The sequence below is a fragment of the Lepidochelys kempii genome, chromosome 2, assembly GCF_965140265.1.
Source record: "Lepidochelys kempii isolate rLepKem1 chromosome 2, rLepKem1.hap2, whole genome shotgun sequence".
In the NCBI taxonomy this organism is placed as follows: Eukaryota; Metazoa; Chordata; order Testudines; family Cheloniidae; genus Lepidochelys; species Lepidochelys kempii.
The window spans coordinates 175,638,763-175,661,550 of NC_133257.1; the positions used below are offsets into that span (position 1 = coordinate 175,638,763).

The following is a 22,788-nucleotide window of genomic DNA, read 5'->3' on the forward strand; positions in this document are numbered from 1 at the left end:
TAAATTATGCTTCCATTCTGCATAAAGATGAGCAGTATACAGTTTTATTGCACAGTGAGTTTAAGCTTAACTGGAGGGACTTGCATCTTCTGGCAGATCACAGGCCTTTACCTTTGAGAATAAACTAGACAAAATGCTATCCATATGGTTGCCTAATGACTGAATGACAGGTTTTTTTTAAATAGAGCACATTTTTTAAAATAGAGTAAAACATACAGTGTATTACAATTCCAGAGAACTATTAGCCCAAATTTCATTAGTCTAAAGTTACATTTTAGGATGGAAAATAAGAGGGGCTCCTTAGCCTCTGTGTCCTGCAATAACCATTTTATCAGCAGGCAGACTCTCATTAAATATACCCCATCGGCTGCATTCAGGCCAATTTCTGAGATGAAATGTTGTATTAACATGGCTGTTCCCTGCAGGTTATTACTCTTGGAAAATTATAACAAACTGAACAATCCACAAATCAGCATTTCTCATTTATACCAGGCCTTAATCTAAAGTACAGTATGGAAACATGACTGCATGAAGAGTTCCCTTTGTGTCAGGGTGAGAAACAGAATTATTTTGTGTGTGCCTAAAGAAAGAATCTCGTGATTTTTCTATTATACTTAGCACTTCACTGTGGTTTTGATAAGTTTTGCCAATGTGTGTGCATTATATTATGCCTATTGAGTCAATCACAACTGTATAATTGCATAATGCATGTCATTTCTGGGACCATATTTTAACTTTTTATAGTTGTATTATATGGCAAAGTACATTTCTCTGTACAAAAATGCTGTAGGTGATTGCTTCTCTCTTGCTCTCTTTCACCTGCCAGCATTTTGGGCCACACCTACAGTAGATCATTCAACCTGAAAGCTTTCCAAGTGAAAGCAAGGGAAATTTTATGAATTCTTAATTGTACCTTCCCATCAAACCTTTGTTTATAAAGGAATTTCAGGGGTCCAACTAACTAAGAAAGCTGGCTCCTTTGCACTGTAGAAACATCATAAATTTAGCATATGGCAAACATTAGGGTGGTTTTTTTTTTTTTTAAATTTCATGGCACTGCAACAGTTCCAGGAAACTTGGAAAGCTTTAAATATACTGCTCCCTGAATCTTTGTGAAAAGAATAGAATATTATGCCATGTCTAGTAAGGGGGAAGCAACATTTTTTTCATACAGTGTTCTTTATCAAATGTTAGCAATTTATCAAACGTTAACAATAAGTAAAGACTTGCAGGGAGTTACTCCCTCTTGCTTGCATAACAGTTTGCACTGAGAAATGAAAATAAGTTCTAGAGGCTTACATCCTAGGCTTGTTTCTCATATGAGTTGCTAAATTTCCAGGGGACTAGAAAAGCTCCCGGGTTTAAAAAAAATTGGATTTCCACTGGGCAAGGGTGGTGGGGAAGTGTGTGTGTGTGTTACATATTAATTAATATATATTAATTACTTATGAATTACAATGAATGTACTTATTGCATTCAGTTTTTATTAATTGCTTGCTTTATTTGTCTACACCCACCAGTTCTTACTTTGCCATATTGTCAATTAAAATCCTCTTCAATGCTATCAGCAGCATAAGAAACTTCATCCATTCTAATGAAGTGTGTTAGTGACTTTTAGTGTGTGCATATCTGAAGAATAGGGATGAGACTTCATTTTCCCCAAGGGTTTACATGAGAGAATAAAAGAGGCTAATTGGATCTGCCTTGCTTCTTCTCTTCAGCACAGAAGATTAAGAGCCAACCACCACAAGATAGATAATTTTGAATAAATGCAAAACATTTGTGTGTATGTTCATGGGGATCTCTTATGCCGTGTGTGTTTAAAAGGAGCACAAGTACCTCATCTGATTAAGTTAAATCCATGCGTGTGTGACGGTGAGCATGAGGTGGGGGAGGGAGTTTAGAGAATTGTATTTATCGATCTTTGAGTGTCACTAGAAAATAATATTAATTTCATTTTTGTTCTGTGGTTTCTCTGGTAGAAGGAAAAGATCTAGCTGAATAAGGAAGGGTTTTTTTTTTAAAACATTAAAAACATCTGTGGTGTCTAGGGTTTCCATTCCAAATGTGTTATAAATAACAGCATCTATTAAGAGACTAATTTCTGATGGCCTTATAGGTGGACTTCTAAAACTGATTTTCATTTTATATTCATTGTATAATGAGGAATAAAAAGTAAACACCTTTTCAGGAGTGTAATAGTTGAAGTGTAATCCTCAGCAATATCTTAGGCCTGGGATTCTCAAACTTCATTGCACCGCGACCTCCTCCTGACAAAAAAAATTATTACACAATCCCAGAAGGGGAGCTGACGCCTGAGCCTGCCCAAGCCCAGGCAGGAGGAACAAAGCCAAAGCCTGAGCCTTGTGCCCCAGGCCTGGTTGTGGGGAGGAGGAGGTGCAAAGCCGAAGTCCTGGGGCTTCAGCTCCAGGCAGGGGACCTGTAACCTGAGCCCCACCAGCCAGGGCTAAAGTCCTCAGGCTTTGGCTTTGGCCCCAGGCGGTGGGGCTAGGGTGACCAGACAGCAAGTGTGAAAAATTGGGACAGGGTAATAGGAGCCTATTTAAGAAAAAGACCCCAAAATCAGGACTGTCGCTATAAAATCAGGACATCTGGTCACCCTAGGTGGGGCTTGGGCTTTGGCCCCAGCAAGCCTAACACCAGCCCTGGTGATCCCATTAAAACGGGGTTGCGACCCACTTTGGGGTCCCGACCCACAGGTTGAGAACTACTGTCTTAGGCTATGTCTATGTGCCCCGCAGTTTGGACTTAGGGGGTGTGAATAGCAGTGCACACCGAAGTGCTGTGCTGTAACTCGCCTGTATGGATTCTGTGGGCAAGAACTAAAAGGTTTCTAGTTCACATTAATGTAGTCCTGAACTAGAAGTCTTATGGTTTTTGCTCTCAGTATCCATCCCGGAGAGTTACAGTGAAGTACTCTGATGTGCACTACTGTTCACACATCCCTGTAGCCAAACTGAGGCACAGGGTAGATGTGCCCTTAGAAACAAGAACAGAAAGTGTCCAATGAGTAAATCCAAGGACTTTATACGTAAGCAAAGAACAAGACCATAGATTTAAAAAAACTGAATGATCATTACATCTGGAGCTTTCATTGTTTTAAAAACTTCTTTTGGAACAGTCATGTGACCAGTTGGGTTACCTGTTCATTGAGGGGAAAAAATGGTATTTTCCATATGCCATATCTGGGTAAAACACACCTTGAACTACATACACTTGCGTTGGAGGGAGCACGTCTCACTACTTCTAAGGAGAGAAAATTAAGTGACCTGAGCATCACCCCAGTGTTGCGTATGACTTATATGCTGACGTCAGTTACACTTGCCCATACCTCCCAAAGGACAGAGGATCTCAAGATGAAGAGAAAACTAGTAGCTAGAGCTACATAATTTAGGATATCACAAACGCTTACAGTGGGCTGGTTACCCGGGGTGCAAATAAAGATGATCAGAAACTGAGGTGGGTCTGAGGCAGGACGATCACTGTTCAGGAGGGAGAGACATTTCTCAGGTGGAATACCAGGAAAGTAGCAACAATTTTCCTCACTCTCTGCCCCCTTCCAGTTTTTTAAACAACCTAGCTGACTCCTGAACGTCTCCTGTGAACTAATGAAAATCTAGGCAATGACAGAGCAAACATTTCTTCCAGCCACTTTAAGCTGTTGTAAGGAGGTTAGTTAAGCAGCTCCCAGAGGTAGTGGTGATACCAGTGAGAAGACCCATCAAGTCTTCTGAATAATGTTTAAAAGGTTCTATGGAAAAAGTAACAACTTGCTCATAAAAATGCTCTCTTCTTTTTTCTGGTGATGAATCCATGTATTTTTCTCTGCCTGTGGAAGTGCTTTATGGAACCTGAACTTTTCAGGTGCTAGAGAATAGCTGCTTTAGGCCCTGATCCTGCAATTGGCTCCACACAAGCTAACCTGCACCTGTGTAGAGACCCCTTGAATTTATGGGGGTAACAGAGATCTACCTGCATGTGCACAGTCATAGGCTGAAAAGGAGGAAGAGTTTTGGGAAAGTTCTAGAGATCCTGTGTTTCCCATTCACTTTTTGTTTTACATGAATTTCTTTTAAGCTTCATAAACCAAATAATGTAACAAAGAAACAAGCATCAGAAGTGACTCCAAATCAAGAATAATTGAGATCAAATAAGAAAGCCCAGCAAGTCTAGGAAAACATTTTTATCCCAGAAAGCTTTTTAATATTTATGTTGAATACAACTCTTTAAAATTACTGTAAGTATGCCAAGTGAATTTGAAGCAGTTGGTATTGTTGGGCGAGCTGACTTAACTGTGTTGATAGTTACTGCATAGACTGATAGTATAATGAAGAGAACAAAGAAGTATACACTGGAAAGGATCCAGCCCTGTAAGCCTCTACACACAGGGAAGGTTATTTGAAATCAGTGGGAGTTCCATGAGTGGGTGTCATTTTGGATTGGCCTGAAAGAAATAGTTCGTTTGTCTGTTTCTCTCTGAACTTGGATTTTAAAGTTAGGCCCTGGAGTATATGTCCTGATTTTCATAGAAATCGTTGGGACTTGTGGGTGTTCTGCACTGCTGAAAATCCTAGATATGGCCTTAGAAGCCTAACTTTTGGCATCCAAGTACGAAAAATTTGGTCAAGCAGGAAGAATTTGTGAGTTTAATGCAACTTTCTTATGAGCTTTCAATATGTTTTTGTGGGATAGGCAGAAATAATGTGTTTTTCTTGAGAGACCTTCTCTCACACAAGTAAATAAATGGTACAATTCTAGAGATGTCCTCAGAGTTCTAGTATTGGAAGAGATGGCCCTTGTAAACCTAAAAATGGATTCTGTAACACCAGAGAGCCAAAACGTATTTCTTCTTGTGAGACTGAGAGCACGTGGTAATGCTCTTGAAAGTTGTGCAGAAAAGACCATGTGGCTTCCCTATAAATATTCAGGATAGAAATTGTACAGAGGTTTGCTACAGAAACATCACTCAGACCAATTATGCCTTGATATGACCTTGAAGTTACAAAGCTGCCAAAATGTAACAAATGTGACAAGCAGTCATTTAGACATAGTTCTCTTTTACTGTACAGGTGTGAAAAGAAACAAAGCTTTAGTCCGTCTTGGATAAAATTCTAGGGACTTTTTCACACTGGTTAGTGGAGAGGAGCCTGACTAGAGTAGACATATGAGTATCAGGAAAATATTGGAAGGATGATTGATGAATTAAAATGGAATTCTGACACCACCTTTCAGAGGAATTGCAGATGTATCTATTGCACAACTTTATTTAGAGTAAGATGGATCAGTTACTAAGGACTGAAGCTTTCTCACTCTCTGGGATGAAGTCACTGCTACTAGTAAATTACCTTCCATGGGAGAACTTCAACTTGCAGGCAATGAAGGCCACACTAGACCTTGACAAAGGGGGTTTCTTAAATAGAGATTATAATACAATAAGTACCTCCTGTACCATTGACTAGGAGCTGCAGATAAACTCATGAAAAATATCTGCCATATGTAAGCAAGACTCTGACAGCTGAAGCAGGCCTTGAAGTGATTTTTGTGGGGCACATTTGAAATGGTCAATGATGGACTTTTCACACCAGGCATCCAAGTTTTTTCTTTTGGTGTGCCTGTCTGGTATACTCCTTCCTAGCATTTGTGAGGACCTCAGGTAGTTGCCTGAAGACACCAAATCTTTCAACCTCAGTCTTCTGAGGCATCAGTAGAAGAGGAGAGGTTTTAGAACAAATTGATGGATTAAACATCAATAAGACACCAGGACCACATGGTATTCACCCAAGAGTTCTGAAGGAGCTCCAATATGAAATTGCAGAACTATTAACTGTGGTATGTACCTATTGCTGAAACAAGCCTCTATGCCAGATGACTTGAAGGTAGCTAATGTAATGCTGATTTTTTAAAAAGAGCTCCAGAGGCAATCCTGGCAATTAAAGGCCAGTAAGCCTAACTTCAGCACCAGGCAAATTTGTAAAAATTATAGTAAAGAACAGAATTATCAAACACATAGATAACCCCCATGTGTTGAGGAAGAGTCAACAAGGCTTTGGTAAAGGTAAGTCATGCCTCAATCTATTAGAATTCTGGGTGTGTCAACAAGCATATAAATAAGGGTGATCAAGTGAATATAGTGTATTTGGATTTTCAGAAGGTTCAGAGAAGGGCAACAAAGATGATCCAGGGTATGGAATGGCTTCCTTATGAGGAGAGATTAAAAAGAATAGGGCTGTTCATCTTAGAAAAGAGACAACAAAGGGGAGCTGTGATAGAGGTACATAAAATCATGAATGGTGTGGGGAAAAATGAATAGAGGAGTGTTATTTACCTTTTTCCACAATACAAAATCTAGGGGTCACCCGATGAAATTAATAGGCAGTAGGTTTAATACAAACAAGAAATAGTACGATTTAATGCAATGCATAATTAATCTGTGGAACTCATTGCTAGGGGATGTTGTGAAGGCCAAAAGTATAACTGGGTTCAAAAAGAACTAGATGAGTTCATGGAGGATAAGTTAATCACTGGCTATTAGCCAAATGTTCAGGGATGCAGCCCCATGCTTAGGGCAGCTCTAAACCTCTGACTGCCAGAAGCCAGGTGTGGAAGACAGAGGTGGCTCACTCCAACTGCCCTGTTCTGTACACTCCCCCTGAAGTGACTCTGGACAGTGTCCTAAACAGGACACTGGGGTAGAGGGATTGTTGGTTTGACCCAGAATGGCTGTTCTTCTATTCTAGATAGAAGCCATATTGGCAAGGATCATGAGTCAAGTGCTTCGTCTGATGGGATTGCACTGGGACAGCAGTGAGAATTATGTTTGCCTCCAGAAAGAGGGAACTCTTTGGAGAGATCAGGGCCAACATAACTTGATTCAAGGAATGCTATTAATTTGCTTGGCCTGTCTGTGAGAGTGTTATCCTTTCCTGACAGCTATGTGGCAACAAAGATGTCATCTAGTGGGGCACTGCCCAGTTCCACACCTGCAGGCTTTCCCACACAGGATGAATGATCTTGTTACCTTCCTGCTTGCTGATGTAAAACATAATTGTCTGTCATTTGAATCAGGGCCTCGGTTTGTAATACCACGTTTGACTCCTCTTAGAGCATCTAGGACCTCTCTCATCTCCAGAAAATGTACATGCACGTGTGCTGTTCCTAAACAGAGCAAATCAGTATCTTGGGTGTGGTCCCTTTAATGTGGGCTCAATTTTTCAGGCAGAATATATCTGTGATTCCTGTATTTTGGATAGGAGGAATTTGGGTGTCCCTTCTGAAGTTCAGATTGCTCCTGAACAGCCACCACTGCAGTGTCAGACATCATTTGTCATCTGTGAGAGGTGGTTATGCATGTGACCACTGACATTACGGAGGGTCCACTGAAGTTGTCTCATGTGATCCTCCATGGGGAGCACTTTGGAAAAATCTGTAAAATCCTGTAGCTTCACTTGACAATGCTGAGGACTCATATGTCCAAGATGGGTCTGCCAGTAAAGGGTCTCTAGTCTCCCTTTCACAGAAAAGTCCTCTTAAAAGCAATTGCTGGCCAAGTAGCTGTTTCTGTCAGAGCCCTTTAAAAACATGAAGGGGCTTGGAAGGAAGTAGTTCCCTTCAGTTCTTTTAGAAGGGAAGTTGAGCACCCTGACTCTCTAGCGATACTGAGCAACCTTGTAGTCTGACCTAAAAACATATACAGTCTTCTTGACTAGTGCCTTTCCCGTCTCCCACTGTTGGATAAGAGAGAGGGCTGCCAGACCGACCTTGGGAAATGAAAGGTGTCTTCCATTATCTTGGCTTTGGTGAAATTAACCTTTCCCATAATGGTTTCTCACTGTCTTGGCAAGTCCTTGAGCTTCTGCTGCACTTCCATACTGCTGCACTTCCATAATGAAGTCTGGATGCTTGCAGCTGAGCAAGTTGGCATGCGTCTTTCCCAGAGGCAGCTGCTCTTGCTCAAACATCAGATACATCAAAGGCTGTCCTAACGTGTTGTTGGTATGTCTCCGAGCTCTTGTAGAGAACATGTTTGATTTATATCCATATATCTTTGGACAGAGAATTGACAGATTTATGGGCCTTCTTCCACATTGCAGATTGGTACTTACCTATGTAGGACTGGCAGCCAATAATCAGCATTGTGGACTGGTAAAAAATCCTATTTTTGGAAGATGGTGGATGTGAGAGCCAAACCATGTGTTCTGCCAGTCTTGCCAGCAGCATCTGTAAAAACCAAAAAGTATTCTTTATGTTCCTTTATGGACTGCTGCTGTGATGTGTGAATCTGCCAAACATCCCTCACGATAACACAGCTACTCTATCAGCAGAAAGCGTCATCTTTAGGTTTTTCAAAATACCTGCCCTGGAGTAATGGACTCCTTCTAAAGTCCACTGTGCAAGGAAATACTGTAATCATTTTCTTAATTAACAGGGGAGAGGGGGAAGTCAGGAGGAATCCCTTTTCTCTGGGAGAGTTACTGGCTTTTCTCTCTTGTCCCTGAACAAATATAGTTAATTAAAAGAGTGATCTGGCTTTTTGTGCCAAGGATTGCACTTCTGATAGGTAAATAAATATCCTGTAATAAAGATTGTCAGCATAACTGGTGAGGGTGTGGGTTCTCTATAATTTTGTTCTGTTTAATTGTGAAATGCTTTATATCTGCACTGAATCTTCTATTAAGTGTCCTGCCCGTCCTCCTGCTCCCCATCCATTTAAGCTCTGACAGAGTTCCGTGTCAGTACTACCAAACAGGCATAGACTCTGGTTGTGGAAAATCACAGACACATGTGTTGGCTTACTCAAGGCTTTGTCTTCATGGCCTTCTAGTCCAACTGTGTCAGGCTTATGGTCAGGGCCAGAAGCAGCTTAAGCTGTTTCTGCAGGTAGTAGGTCTCAGGGTGAACATCTGGATGCAGCCAGCACAGTACAGCCACTTGTGCTCCACCCTAATGCTCTGGTTGTGCTTTATCTATGAGAGACATTGCACATCTGTACTTGCACCATTTAAAACTGAGGCTGCTGCTTCTCTGCCACAAAAGTGGGGTGGAGTGGACAAGAGAAAATATGAATTAGAGATACTGCTACAAAAAAGGACTTAATTATTTTTTATCCTCCCCAGAAACTCTCTCTCTCTCTCAGAGTGTATGGGACTGATCTGAACACTTAAGTAAGCTTGGCTCTGTGCCCCCACTGGAACAATAATTTTCCCAAACTTGTTTTGTTAAAAAAAGTTTAAAGCCAACAGAAAGAGATACTAGTAAAACCATATATTGGAAATGAAGGGGGTTTGTTATGGTTGGGGGAAGAGGCAACTGTCCATGAAGAGTGCAGATGTGGTGCAGCAATAGCTGAGATCAGCAGCACAGCAACCCCCAGGGAGCTCCTGCATGATCCACGGTAGGAGGGAAACTGAACTTTAGAGCCTCTTAAGCAGTGGTTTTGTTGGATGGAGATGTGGATCCTTGGGGGGGCCACGAGCAGGTTTTAGGGGGTCTGCCAAGTATGGCTGGCATTAGACTCGCTAGGGACCAGGGCATAAAGCCAAAGGGCCACCATGTGGGACTGCAGCCCAGGGACCCAAGTCCCGCCACCTGAGGCTGAAGCTGAAGCCTGAGCAACTTAGCTTTGTGGTGCCCCCTATGGCTTGGGTCCCTAGGCAGTTGCCCTCCTTGCTAGCCCCTAATAATGGCCCTGGCTTTGATATGCAGAAAAACAGTTGTGGCACAGCTGGGCCGTGGAGTTTTTATAGCATGGGGCGGGGGGCTCAGAAAGGAAAAGGTTGAGAACCCCTGCTTTAGAGACTGTTTTGTTGCCAGTTAATGGATGATGATGATACAATAGCCCCTGCTTTAGCCAGTGGTTAAAGCATCCAGAGTTGTGGTAGAGCTATGGCAGCAGGTGCATTTTGGAGAAGTCTTAATAATTTTAAACTAAAATATAGAAGTTGACACTGCCTTCTCCCTCTACTTTTCTCTCATTATAGATCCCTTTTATTTTGCACACAGGGCAGAGAGAGAGTTTCATAGAAACACCTGCTTGCATCCGAGAGTGTGATGTATGGTAATGCAGTTAGGGCCTAGTTCAGCAAGTACTGAAGTACGTACATAGTCTCATTGACTTTAGCATGACTTCTCATACTTAGTACATTATGTGTGTGTTCAATATGTTATGTTCGTGCTCATGTACCTTGCTGAATTGGGGCCCTAGATATTTATCTCCCTCTGGAATGTGTAACTGCTTGTCCCAGATAAAAGACTGCGTGTTATATTACAATTTGTTAAACAGGGAGCGTGGTAACTTAGAACCTGAAACTTGGGCTTTGGCAGACAGTCTTTCAGCTCATTTTAAAAATGATACTATTTGCAGTTTCAAAGACTTGTTTCTGCAGCTGTGCTGTATCCTGAAATTTAGGCTGGTTTCACATATGGAGTAAATCCAAATCACATGCTAATTTTACACCTGTGCTTTGTTAAAGCTTTGGGATCTTAAATAGTTCTCAGTTTTGTTTAATATATTTGTTTTTTGAAAAACATTTTAAATTCACCTTTTAAGGATACCCTTAAGATAGGAGGATATTGTATTTTCAGGCGTTTAAACAGCTAGAAGAAGGAATGCAAATTGAGTGCACAACGTGATTAGGAAGCCATATGTTTAATAATGAAAACAGGCCCTTTTTCATGAAGGCTGTGGCATAACTAATAAATGGCTAAAGGTATAAATGACAGATTGATTAAAGAAAAAGCTGTGATGGAGTTGGTGAGAGAGGGCTCTTTCTTTCTAATGAAGAATTCAATCTGATTAATATAGAAGTTTAGAGTGGTGACTTTCATCATATTTGTGCAGGCAAGACCATATCTGAGCAAGAATTGTTTTCTTTTTGTTAATAAACATTTGTTGTTTGCCTTGAGTACTAAACAGTGTTGTTCTGTTCTGCCGTGTGGAACACCTCTGTAAGGTTTACAAAGGAAACAAAAAATGCAAGTTAACTAAATAGAACCACTAATGCTTACATGAAAATCTATAACAGGGGTTCCCAAACTTGGTTCACAGCTAGTTCAGGGTAAGTCCCTGGCGGGCCACAAGACACTTTGTTTACCTGAGCGTCCGCAGGTACAGCCGCTCCCAGCTCCCAGTGGCTGCGGTTCATCTTTCCCAGCCAATGGGAGCTACGGGAAGCGGCGCGGGGCAGGCCACTGCTTCCCACAGCTCCCATTGGTCAGGAATGACGAACCGTGGCCATTGGGAGCTGCAAGGGGCTGTACCTGCTGATGCTCAGGTAAACAAAGTATCTCGCGGCCCGCCAGTGGCTTAGCCTGAACAAGCTGTGAACCAAGTTTGGGAACCCCGATCTAAAACAAACACATTTTTTGCTTATTTTTCCTTTATTGTGAATTTGTTGGTTTGTGAAACTACTCACTGCTCTATGTCATGAGCTTCAAGTTCATGCAGTCGCTGTAGACCTACCTACCCACAGAGCTTCAGTAATTACAGCTGAATCTTGCTATTAAGCACTTGTCTACACAGGAAAGTTCTACTGGTATAAACTAAATATACTGAATTTAACCCAACCCCATGTGGTCACTTATTCTGGCATAAAAGAATGTCTTTTTTTTTTAGTTCTGTCCTCACTGTGGGCAAGGCGTTTAGATACAAGTGATATCCAGAAATTAAAACATATAATTGCTTTGTTCTCCTTTAGGAACACACCTGTCCCTCAAAATGTTTTTCTGGAACACAAAATGGAAACCATTGCACAGACACATTACTAATACACCAGCAATGTATACACACATGTGTCCTGCATGACTGTTAAATGTGGTATGTGGTGGCATGTCTGCTGGAAACTTGTGGTTTTGAAAGTTAATAGGTAAAAAATAAATTTCAGTGTAATTGTATGACCCCAACTTCTCATTTTCCTGGAGGGCTTAAGAAATCCATATATTTAAAATTTTTAACAAAAAATGGCAAAGTTAATCATTTTGTTGCAGTGATTCAATATGTCCTCAATAAATTCTAGAATGATACTGGAGGAAAATGTCTGATATTGAGACTTTGAAAATGTAAGTTAGTTGTAGAAATTAGCTAATTTATTTTAGATGAGAGTAGATTGCATTCTTCTGTTCCTGGCTTCTGGACACTTCTGCACTTGCAGAGGTTTACCACTTCTTTGTTACGGTAACTCATACTTAGCATATCAGATAAATGCAAGTCGAACAGAACATATAGGAGCAATTCACTTAAGGTTTCTGCTCCAATAATAAATCACGACTGTGAACTCTGGGAGGTTTAGATTTGTCAGAATGAATTACCACCTTTATCTGATTATTTTTCATGTCTTTTACAATAGCAGTATAACCTACACTGAAAACAATAGTTTGATTGACTTGCTGGTTCTAAGATGGCAATTGGAACCGATCAAAAGAGCTCACAAAGAATGAGGCAGGGTTGTTTGGATTCTGGTCAAGTTCAAATGTTCTGATTTTGGTTTCCCTTAATTATTGAAGATACATCCAAAGATCTCATTTTTAAACTAAAAACAGGGTGTCATACAGAATGTGAAATAGCTCTGCATGCGCCTTCAGGCTTTATTTTACTGAGTATGGTATCTGAGTTTATATGCCTGTTTAGTTATTGGTACTGGAACTAGGGTTTCTGGGTTGCTGCTGCACCGCTGGCTTTAAGTAGTAATAATAACCCAACTATATGGTTTCCACCTTCAGCACCCCCACTCTAAAAATTGCTCCAGCACCACTGGTTAGAGTAGTATAAATGAAGTAGTAGTGGCCTTGCAGGCTTATTATTAATTATTTCACTCTAAATTTTCTATTATGCACAGACTGCAAGAGAGAGTAGCCTAGGTGGGTCCAAAACCTGATTTAATAGGGCCAGATCCTGCCATTCTTACCTGCTCCTATTGACTTCACGGGGAATTTCAGCTGAGTAGAGATTGCAGGATGTGTTTGTACTAGCTGTATGCTGTGTATTAGTCGCTCGAAAACTTGTCTTTCTCACCAACAAAAGCTGTTCTAATAAAACAGTGGCTCTCAACCTTTCCAGACTACTGTCCCCCTTTCAGGAGTCTGATTTGTCTTGTGTACCCCCAAGTTACACCTCACTTAAAAACTACTTGCTTATAAAATTCCACATAAAAATACAAAAGTACAAAATGCAGTACACAGTTACTGAACAATTGCTTACTTTCTCATGGTTACCATATAATTATGAAATAAATTAATTGGAATATAAATATTGTACTTATATTTCAATGCATAGTATATAGAGCAGTATAAATAAGTCATTGTGTGAAATATTAGTTTGTACTGACTTCGCTACTGCATTTTATGTGGCTGTTGTAAAAATGGGCAAATATCTAGATCAGTGCTTCTCAAGCTATCTGATGTGGGGGACCGGCAATTTTTTTTCCCGATGTGCGCGCAGACCGGCAGCCGATGGCTCGTGGACTGGCAGCGGTCCGCAGACCACCACTTTGAGTAGCACTGATCTAGATGACTTGATGCATACCCCTGGTTGAGAACCACTGCAATAAAAGATATTACCTCACCCACCTTGTCTCTCTTTGTACTAGCTGTCAGTCAGATTTGCTGGAAGCTAAGTTTTCTTCCAGTTTACTTACGATGATGTGACAGAGAGTATGCGAGAGGCAACAAGTTTCCCCAAGTCTCCTGTATATCGGGTGCTTTAAGGCCAAAGAAGGCTGCTTCAGCCATTACACTTAAAGGAGTTCCATAGCTTCTCAGCAGTCTGAGTGGAGGATTCCTTCCTATTGCCTCTCCCAACCACCCTTATGAATGTTCACTCCTTGGGCTGGCACTGGGGAACTGTATTGGCCAAGAGGACCATTTTCATTTAGAAAGCGTTTTAGGAATGAGCCACACTACATTTTATCTTTATCTGATATTTATTTCTTCCTTTAAATTTGGAAGAATTCACCAAATGAATATTAAAAGACCAGGATTTGGAATTTCACACCTGTTTACTGTCTGGTGAAACCCCACTTTACTCCTTGCCACTGGGTGAAGCACTTTGACATTAAGCAAAATTTAAGCTAATTATTGTCCTGATGAGTCAGCAGTCATTCCCACTCACTGGATGAAGTGAGTTCCTGGAGAGATGTCCTTGTAAAAGTGATAATTAAGCATGTCCCATTTAAGTGAAGTGTATACATATGAATGTGTGTAATTAATTTATTATTATTATTTGTATTACCAATTTGTAGGACCCCTAGTTGTGGACCAGGACCACATTGTATTAGGCTCTCTGACACAAAACAACATGTGGAATCTGCTATAGAACAAAACTTGGAATCTTCAATTTTAGGATTTGTCTACACTATGAAGACTATACCAGCATAGCTATGAGGGCATCACCCTGTACTGTAGATGCAGCCTAAGCCAACAGAAGAGGTGTAGTAACACCACCTCCCAAATGACATTAGTTATATTGACTCTTCCAGTGACATTGCTGTGTCTACACTGGGGGTTATGTCAGCTTAGTTATGTCATTCAAAGGGTGGATTTTTCAGTCACCCAATTGATGTAACTTTCAAGCCTAGGCCAAGCCTTTGTAGTATATCTTTCTTATCAAGCCCTAAGATTTTTCTAAACATTGCACAATGTAAGCACCAAAGCATATTACTTCTTTGGACACCTAAATGGCTATGTGCACTTGCAAATGTCAGATGTGTACATGCATATCCCTAAATTTGAAAATCTGGCCCATACTTTGTAAAGCCCTTTTGGATTTCTCAGGGTAAGAAGTGCTATATAAATAAAAATTGTTCTTAACAATTGTCATGTAACAATAGTAAAGAGTCATTATCTTCTAATGCCACATAAGGAAACTTATTAAGCTAAGGGAAACAGTATTATCCTAAAGCTTGCTTCTCTTTCTGTTTCACCAAAGAACAACTGCTTAGAACATTCTTCAGCTCACCTCCTGCCTGGCTTTGTGTTACAGATTTAAAGAAACAGGACACACATACTCTCCATAAACGCTCATGAAAAACTGCTGTAGGTTTTACTAAAAATTAAAATTGTGACTCAAAATAAAGTACTTCATAGCTAAGGTGATGCTCCACCCTCTACCTGGAACACTATGGGTTGTCTTCACTGTAGAGTTAACACAAGTTATCTACACTCTAGTTACTCCTCTTCAGTTAGCGTATCTCAACTGAGAGCAGCCACAGTGTGAGGTAACACTGCAGCTGCTGTTATCCATACTGGTGCTACACTCATCAAGTGGTGCTGAGACTTCTAGGGACATGTCCCAGGGTCCTTTGCACTACAGGAAGCTGAGCTGTTCTATGAATTCTTTCTCAGTGAATAGTGGAAGAACTTGTCTGTCCTTTCTGGGCACACAAGAGTGTTTGTGATGCTATCAGAGTGGCATTTGAGTGGGTTAGCCTGTGTCCACACTGCAGAGTGGTCTTTTTAGCTGCTGATAGGTTACACGAATTCAAGCTTTAGCCTGTCCCCCCAACGCACCAGTCATATCAAGTTAAAAGCACCACCACATTTGAGTTAAGGGATGTATGTGTGGGTGAGACTTGAGTTAGCCAGTTAAGGACAACATTTGAGTTATAACTTGAGTTAACTTTGCTGTGAAGACAAGACCTAAGTCTTAATATTCCAAAAATCTGTGGACAGGGAAGATTTTAACTATGTCAAGCAACGGCATGCTCAGTTGCAATGGAGTGAAATTAGACACCGTATTGTTCTCTCAGTAACACTCTTATATTGAGATTGTTTTTCATGTTGCATAATTCATTTGACTTGTTCCACAGCACCTGAATCTCTAGGAGCCTTCTAGGAGTAATTTATGCCTTTGTGTCTGTAGTACTGTTCAGCATGGACACTCACCCAGGAACCTCCCCTTGCAACAAAGCCCGCTGCCAGCTGTGCCCACATATCTATTCAGGGCACACCATCATAGGGCCTAATCATGTCAGCCACACTATCAGAGGCTCATTCACCTCGTCTGCCAATGTGATATATGCCATCATGTGCCAGCAATGCCCCTCTGCCATGTACATTGGCCAAACTGGACAGTCTCTACGTAAAAGAATAAATGGACACAAATCAGACGTCAAGGATTATAACATTCAAAAACCAGTCAGAGGACACTTCAGTCTCTTTGGTCACTCGATTACAGACCTAAAAGTCGCAATATTACAACAAAAAAACTTCAAAAACAGACTCCAACGAGAGACTGCTGAATTGGAATTAATTTGCAAACTGGACACCATTAAATTAGGCTTGAATAGACTGGGAGTGGATGGGTCATTACACAAAGTACAACTATTTCCCCATGTTTATTCCCCCCCCCCCACTGTTCCTCAGAAGTTCTTGTCAACTGCTGGAAATGGCCCACCTTCATTATCACTACAAAAGGTGTGGTTCTCTCTCTCTCTCTCTCTCTCTATCCTGCTGGTAATAGCTCACCTTATCTGATCACTCTCGTTACAGTGTGTATGGTAACACCCATTGTTTCATGTTCTCTGTGTATATAAAATCTTCCTACCGTATTTTCCACTTAATGCATTCGATGAAGTGAGCTGTAGTTCATGAAAGCTTATGCTCAAATAAATTTGTTAGTCTCTAAGGTGCCACAAGTCCTCCTTTTTGCAGATACAGACTAACCCGGCTGCTACTCTGAAACTTGGGAGACTGTTTCCAACCCCTCCCCCCAGAACTGTGCTGCAGGTAGCTAAACAGTTCTCACATACACACAACTACCGATGTTGCTAACTGCTGTCTTCACAAATATCCTGGTGAGGTGCACTGAATATGTAACCCTGGGACTAAAATCCAGATATGTAAATGAGGCTGAGAAGATGTAGGTTTCTGCTTTCAAGTCTTCAAGGGATTTTTGAAATACTTTTATCTCAGAGCTGTTAAAGTCACATTATTTTTAATTGTTACAGATACAGGGTTCTGGAAGCAACATATTTTAGAAGGCTTAAAAAACCCCTCAGAAATCCTAGTGGTTACTCAATGTGCTGAGTTGTGCCTCCAAAAAACACAAGCCTATCAAAGGAAGCTATTGTCCTATGCAAAGGCAGTTAGGCTCAGGTGACAATGCCCTGAGCCAGGGCAGTAAATGGTTTGAATTCTAGCCTTCAAGGAGTATTTCATTCACAGAGTTGTTCTTTTTGACCTTTTCTTTGATGCCATTTACTTTGCTGTGTGATCCAGATGACACTAAAAAGTGTCTCACAGTAAAGCAGAATTTAACAGAGCTGTCAGAGTCATGCCAAAGCAATAATAATCCTTTGTACTCATGTAGCGTTTTACATTTTCTGAGTAGTATAAAGTTAAACACTTAGGCCCCAATCCTGCAAACATTTACACACATACTTTGCTTTAAGCATTTGAGGAATCCCATTGAAGTTAAGCACCTGTGTAAATGTTGGTAGGACTGGGGCTTTAATCACCTCTTTAGGCATGGTCCCAGCCTCCAGACTATTCCCTGAGGTCTGAGGGGTTTGAGAACGAAATCTACTTCATCTATTTTACAAGGTATGTTTAGTTTCTTCCTTTTGAAGGTCCCAAATTTGCAGTTTCATAATCACCAACTTCCCCATCAGTCCATTGCTGCATATGCTGGGCCGGTGACAACTTTTGTTACGGATCAGAGCTGGGGCATAAGTTCTGCTTGTGGAGGGGAAAAATGCTAAATTTTGATTCTCTTCAATGCTGTGCCGCTTCAATATTTTATGTTTCACTGGCAATAACGAATAATAGAAGTACCCTGCCAGGTGAGCTTAGCATTGAATAAAATCAGGCTTGCATTTCCCACCACATTTATTATACATTTTTATTACAGTTGTGTCTAGGGAGTCAACCGATAATGATGCCCCTTTGTGCAGTACAAACATGTGTTGCACTGATAAGTGATAGATTTCAGAGTAGCAGCAATGTTAGTCTGTATTCGCAAAAAGAAAAGGAGGACTTGTGGCACCTTAGAGACTAACAAATGTATTTGAACATAAGCTTTCGTGAGCTGCAGCTCACTTCATCGGATGCATTCAGTGGAAAACACACTGATGTTACTGACATGGGGTCAGTTTACAACAGGGAAATCTCAGAGCAGGAAGTTGGTGATCAGAACATTAACTTTGGGGACTGACAAAAGGAGGGTGATGTAACACCAAAATGTAATCGCTCCTGGAGAAATTGCAGATATTATTGTTTGGTCATTCAGCCAATCCTGACAAAAACTGGTCTGTGTTCTCCCTACTGTAAAGCCCTGTGTAGTACTCTCACTTCTTTAATTCCAAGGATGTTTTCTTTTTTAAAAAGAACCTCAATCTCTGTCTGTTTCCTCTTACTGGACTGGTAAATATCAACACACAATATTGTCCTGCCCTGTCTCCCACCCAACCCCACCCCCACCCCCACTTGGTGAAACCTTTCAAACAATTAGCAGGTTTTTAGATGTTTTATGGTTAACAAGGGCATAGCTGAATTGGGCTACAGGCTATTAACTGACAGTCATTCAATTAGATTGATGTGATTCATGTTGATCTGATGGAATGGCCTAATGCAATGTTCTAGCCCTTAGATAGTTCTCATAGCTGCCATAAATAGATTTGTGGAGCAATTCGACTTAAGTTACCATCTTTCCTTAGGGAAAAATATGCCTATACAAGTTGTTGTCTCATCTTGACAGGCGTATTCAGAAAGGCAGAAGAACAACTTGTTCTTGTCATTGTTTGTGCTTTTTCCCTTCTGGCTTGACTACTTCTGTTTCAATAATCTTGAGTATCTAAAAGGAGGACATACACCTGTATTTATCCTTCACTTGGGATGACCAAACTGATCCCCCGTAAGGTAATCATTCTGTACGTTCAGCCAGTGTAGCTTCTCTTCCTTAAAGAAAATATCGATCCTCTGCCCTTCAAGTGTTCATTTGCTTGTCGCATTCAGGGTTAATTGCACCTTTTATTCTCCCCTCTTCATCTTCCTCGAGGGCACCTTCTTAAGGTTTCTGAGTCCCAGCTGTCACCTCTCTTAGGCAGAGACCTCTATCACTCTCTCCTTCCAGATTGGGGCTTTAGACTTGCAGTCCCTCTTTGCCTCACTGTAGTTTCCCTAGCAAGTCTGCCCAGGGTCCGTCATCTGTGGTTAACCTCTCTCCAGGGGCTACAACAGTGTACATGAGTTAACAACCACCTTTGTACAGCAGTCTGCATTTATTCTTATGATAAAAGCATTACAGAGAAAACACATACAAAACAATGTAAGTTCCTATATGCATATTAAAAGCTTACCAGAGGTAACCCATCGGTCTTATGGGTCCTAGTAGGCCAAAGTCCTTCCAACCCATCTGGAAGTGTTGAAGGCCACTGTACGATAGATCCTGTCCATTTGCTGGATCAGAACAAAGGCCCTGATCTGGTTTAAATGCAGCCTTTTTAAGCCACATGCCCTTTCTTTATTTTCCTAGTCTCTGGAAAACCAATTTGAACCAGTATATGTTAACCTCCTCAGGTGGTGGTACCTCTCTGGAAGTATTTACAATGTGAGTGATTCACCATCACCTTTCTCACACCCCACTGTTTTAGAACCTGAAAGAGCTGTGGAGTAGAACGCAATCCATGGCCAACAGTGATACCTAAGCTTAATGCAATAATTTCCCCCAAAGATGCTGCATGCAGTTACAATATCTGTCATATTGCTTACCATTGACTTTGTATCTCTGTGCAATCAGTGGAAGAAGCGTGGCAAACTGCCCTCTTTCTAATTTGCAAAATTCAGTAAACTCAACAGAGAACCAACATTACTGCATCAAAAATGTACCCTGTTCACTTATGACAGTTGTAGGGTTTTTATGATAATACTTTATAATGCACAAATGTAGTGTAAGAGCGGCAAAGAGTCCGGTGGCACCTTATAGACTAACAGATGTATTGGAGCATAAGCTTTTGTGGGTGACTACCCACTTTGTCAGATGTATGTAGTTTAGAATATTTTATAAAAATAATGAATCTTAATCTAATATGAAAGTTCATTATGGTGACTCTTCACTTAGGTTCTGAGTCCAAACCCCCTGAGGTCAATCGGACCTTCTCTGGGCTTTAAATCAGAGACCAGACCTGAGAAATGGGGAGATATCAGTATTTTGGGAATTATAAGATATATGGGGATAGTGAAGCAAAGATTAGTTAAAATTCTACTATAGTAGTAATAAGGGCCAAATTATGTCCTTGTGTTCACCTGTTGTTGCAATTTCTATTGACTTCATTGGGAACTAAGCAATCATGTAAGAGATGGATCCATTTAAACAAAACTGTAACGGGAAAATTTAATTCTATAGACAGTGTAGAAATTAGAATGCATCATGGAAGTATTATCTGTTTATTTACAAATAATATAATCCTGGACCAGCTTTTGCCTATCCTGTGTGTACTTAAAGCCTATTGAAGATTAGACAATACATCTGCTGCATAGAGCTTATCCTTGAAGACAACACGACTATGCATATGCATGAGGTTTGCAGGATCAGGGCTTGGCAATATGCGTGACTAATAGATGACAGTAATAGCAAGAAAGTATGTTTCTGCAGACATGCTTAATGAACGTAACTGAAAAATGTGACTTGCCTAATATAGCATATAAGTGGCAGATAGTCCCATTTTTCTTTTACTTTCCTGGGTGCATTAGCTGATGTATTATTATTTAATTAATATTACAGTAGTATCTAGAGGCCACAGTAAGGAGTCTCTCGAGTGCTAAGTGCTGTACAAACATGTCTGAAGCTATAGTCCCTGTCTTCAAGAGATTGGTATAGTCATATATGCATGTGATTGGTAATGAAAATAGCTGTTTTATTATTGCAGTGGGAAAGTTTCATTGCTGACAGGTATTGCTCAAGCAATTAGCAGTCTGAACTTATTGCATAAAAGACAGCTGCGGGAATTTTCTTGTTCTAAACTATGTCCAGATTCCAAACACAAGTACATGCCAATTACACTTTGTCGACATTCCTCAAACTATATGGGATGATATATGTGATCTTTCAGTGTGACAAAAATGCCCCAAAAAGATCAACTCGCTTTTTCCAGTACATGGGCAGAAGACAATTATGCAGGTCTCATTGAGCCTCAATGTAGGAACCCCCCCTCCCCCGCCCCAGGACTAGAACCAGCAACTACAGGGTCTAAGACAGGTGCCACTTCTCCATCTGCACCAAGGGCCTAGGTAGGGTTGTCATTGAGAAGTGCTGAGAATCTAAGCCCTGCAGAATACCCTAAGGGGTATGAGCAACAGCCCTCTGTGATTCCCTGATTAGCTGGCAGTCTCCATATAAACCAGCCATTTCTGGGAGTTGTCTGAGCAATGCAGATCTCCGGTATGCTTCTGCCCCAGACCCTGCATGCCACTCTTTGCTGTGACTTGCCTGGATTCCTGGCTCTTGACCCTGATCTTGGTTTACTGTTTTTGGCTTAGGACCATTGCTGACCCTGGTGAAAGACCCAGCCTAGCCTGAACCTGATTCTTGTCTCATGCTCTCAATTTAGTAATGGACTCTGTGGTTATGACCTGGGCCTATCTTTGGCCCAGATATTGAACAGCTCACCCCATGCCCACAGGCTGCCCACAACGTGGCCCTTTCACCCAGACTGGCAAGTGTCAGCAAAATAATATTGAAAGAGAAGTTTGCTATTATATTATTGGAATTCATGGTTTCTGTAATACTTGTTGTCATCATTTTTTCCTAGTCTCATATGATCATCCATAGCTGTATGCTTTCCAGAAATATCTTCCCATAAACTATCAAAGGGAGTACAATAGTTTCAGGTTGAGGAGATGCTGTTAAATCATATTATATCTGACCAGAGAACTCCACAGACAACAATTTTAACTTACTAATGACATTTGACCATTTTAGCTGCTATTTGTTCTTCACAATGAGAACAAAGTAATTGATGGCTAGGCAGTCCAGTGAGTTAATAGAGGACACTATTGCATTTGGTTCCCCAAGTTCAAAAATTTTCCCAGCCTAGTCACTGACAGGGTATCCATCTCATAAAGCCACCTTATAATTTATAATAGTGCAACACAATTGGCTGCCTAAATTCCAGGGAGGCTTAGATAATTATGGTGATGAGTGCTATAGAAATACCTGAGAGAGTGAGAGATTTAGGCTTAGAACTGGATCAGCAGGGGAAAGGCAGGTCAGGATCAGGATGTGATGCTGTGGCATTACATGGTGACACAATGTCATGATGGCCAAACCTGTAGTTGGACTGACCTGTATTAGCAGTCATCTGGGGATGTTGATACAGTGATCAGCATGCTCTATTCAGTGCTATCGTTACACAAAAATAATATAAATAATTTATAGTGTCTTGTATCTTATTGTGTGACTGAAAGTAGCTGATATTTGTATCTGTGTCTGATTATGTAGGCAGAAGGTGACTTCTAGATTATTACAAAATGGCATTAGGAAATCAAGAGGCCCAATATTCTGTGTATGTGGAACTATACTGAAATCATGAAAGGTTTTGGTCCAAAGTGTGTACGGAAGACCCAGTGGTATATGCTATGGTCAACCTTAATTTTTATTATATAATAACTACAAATACACTATCTGCACCCTTCAGCTTGCAACTTAAACTCTTGGTGCCAGTTTTGGAAATTCTCAGTGGACCCTCTGCTTCTTTCTGGGTATTCTGTATTTCTTGCATCATACTAAACTTGTCCCTTCAAGGCTGCAGCCAGGATGTGCCTGGCCTGGGGAAAGATAAG

At 40.9% G+C, this 22,788-nt stretch overlaps 1 protein-coding gene across 2 annotated transcripts in view; it reads left to right on the forward strand.

Moving 5' to 3' along the window:
• EGFR (epidermal growth factor receptor) overlaps nucleotides 1-22,788 on the forward strand; it is a 226,163-nt gene that overhangs the window by 29,423 nt on the left and 173,952 nt on the right. The gene's annotated exons all lie outside the window — the stretch shown is intronic.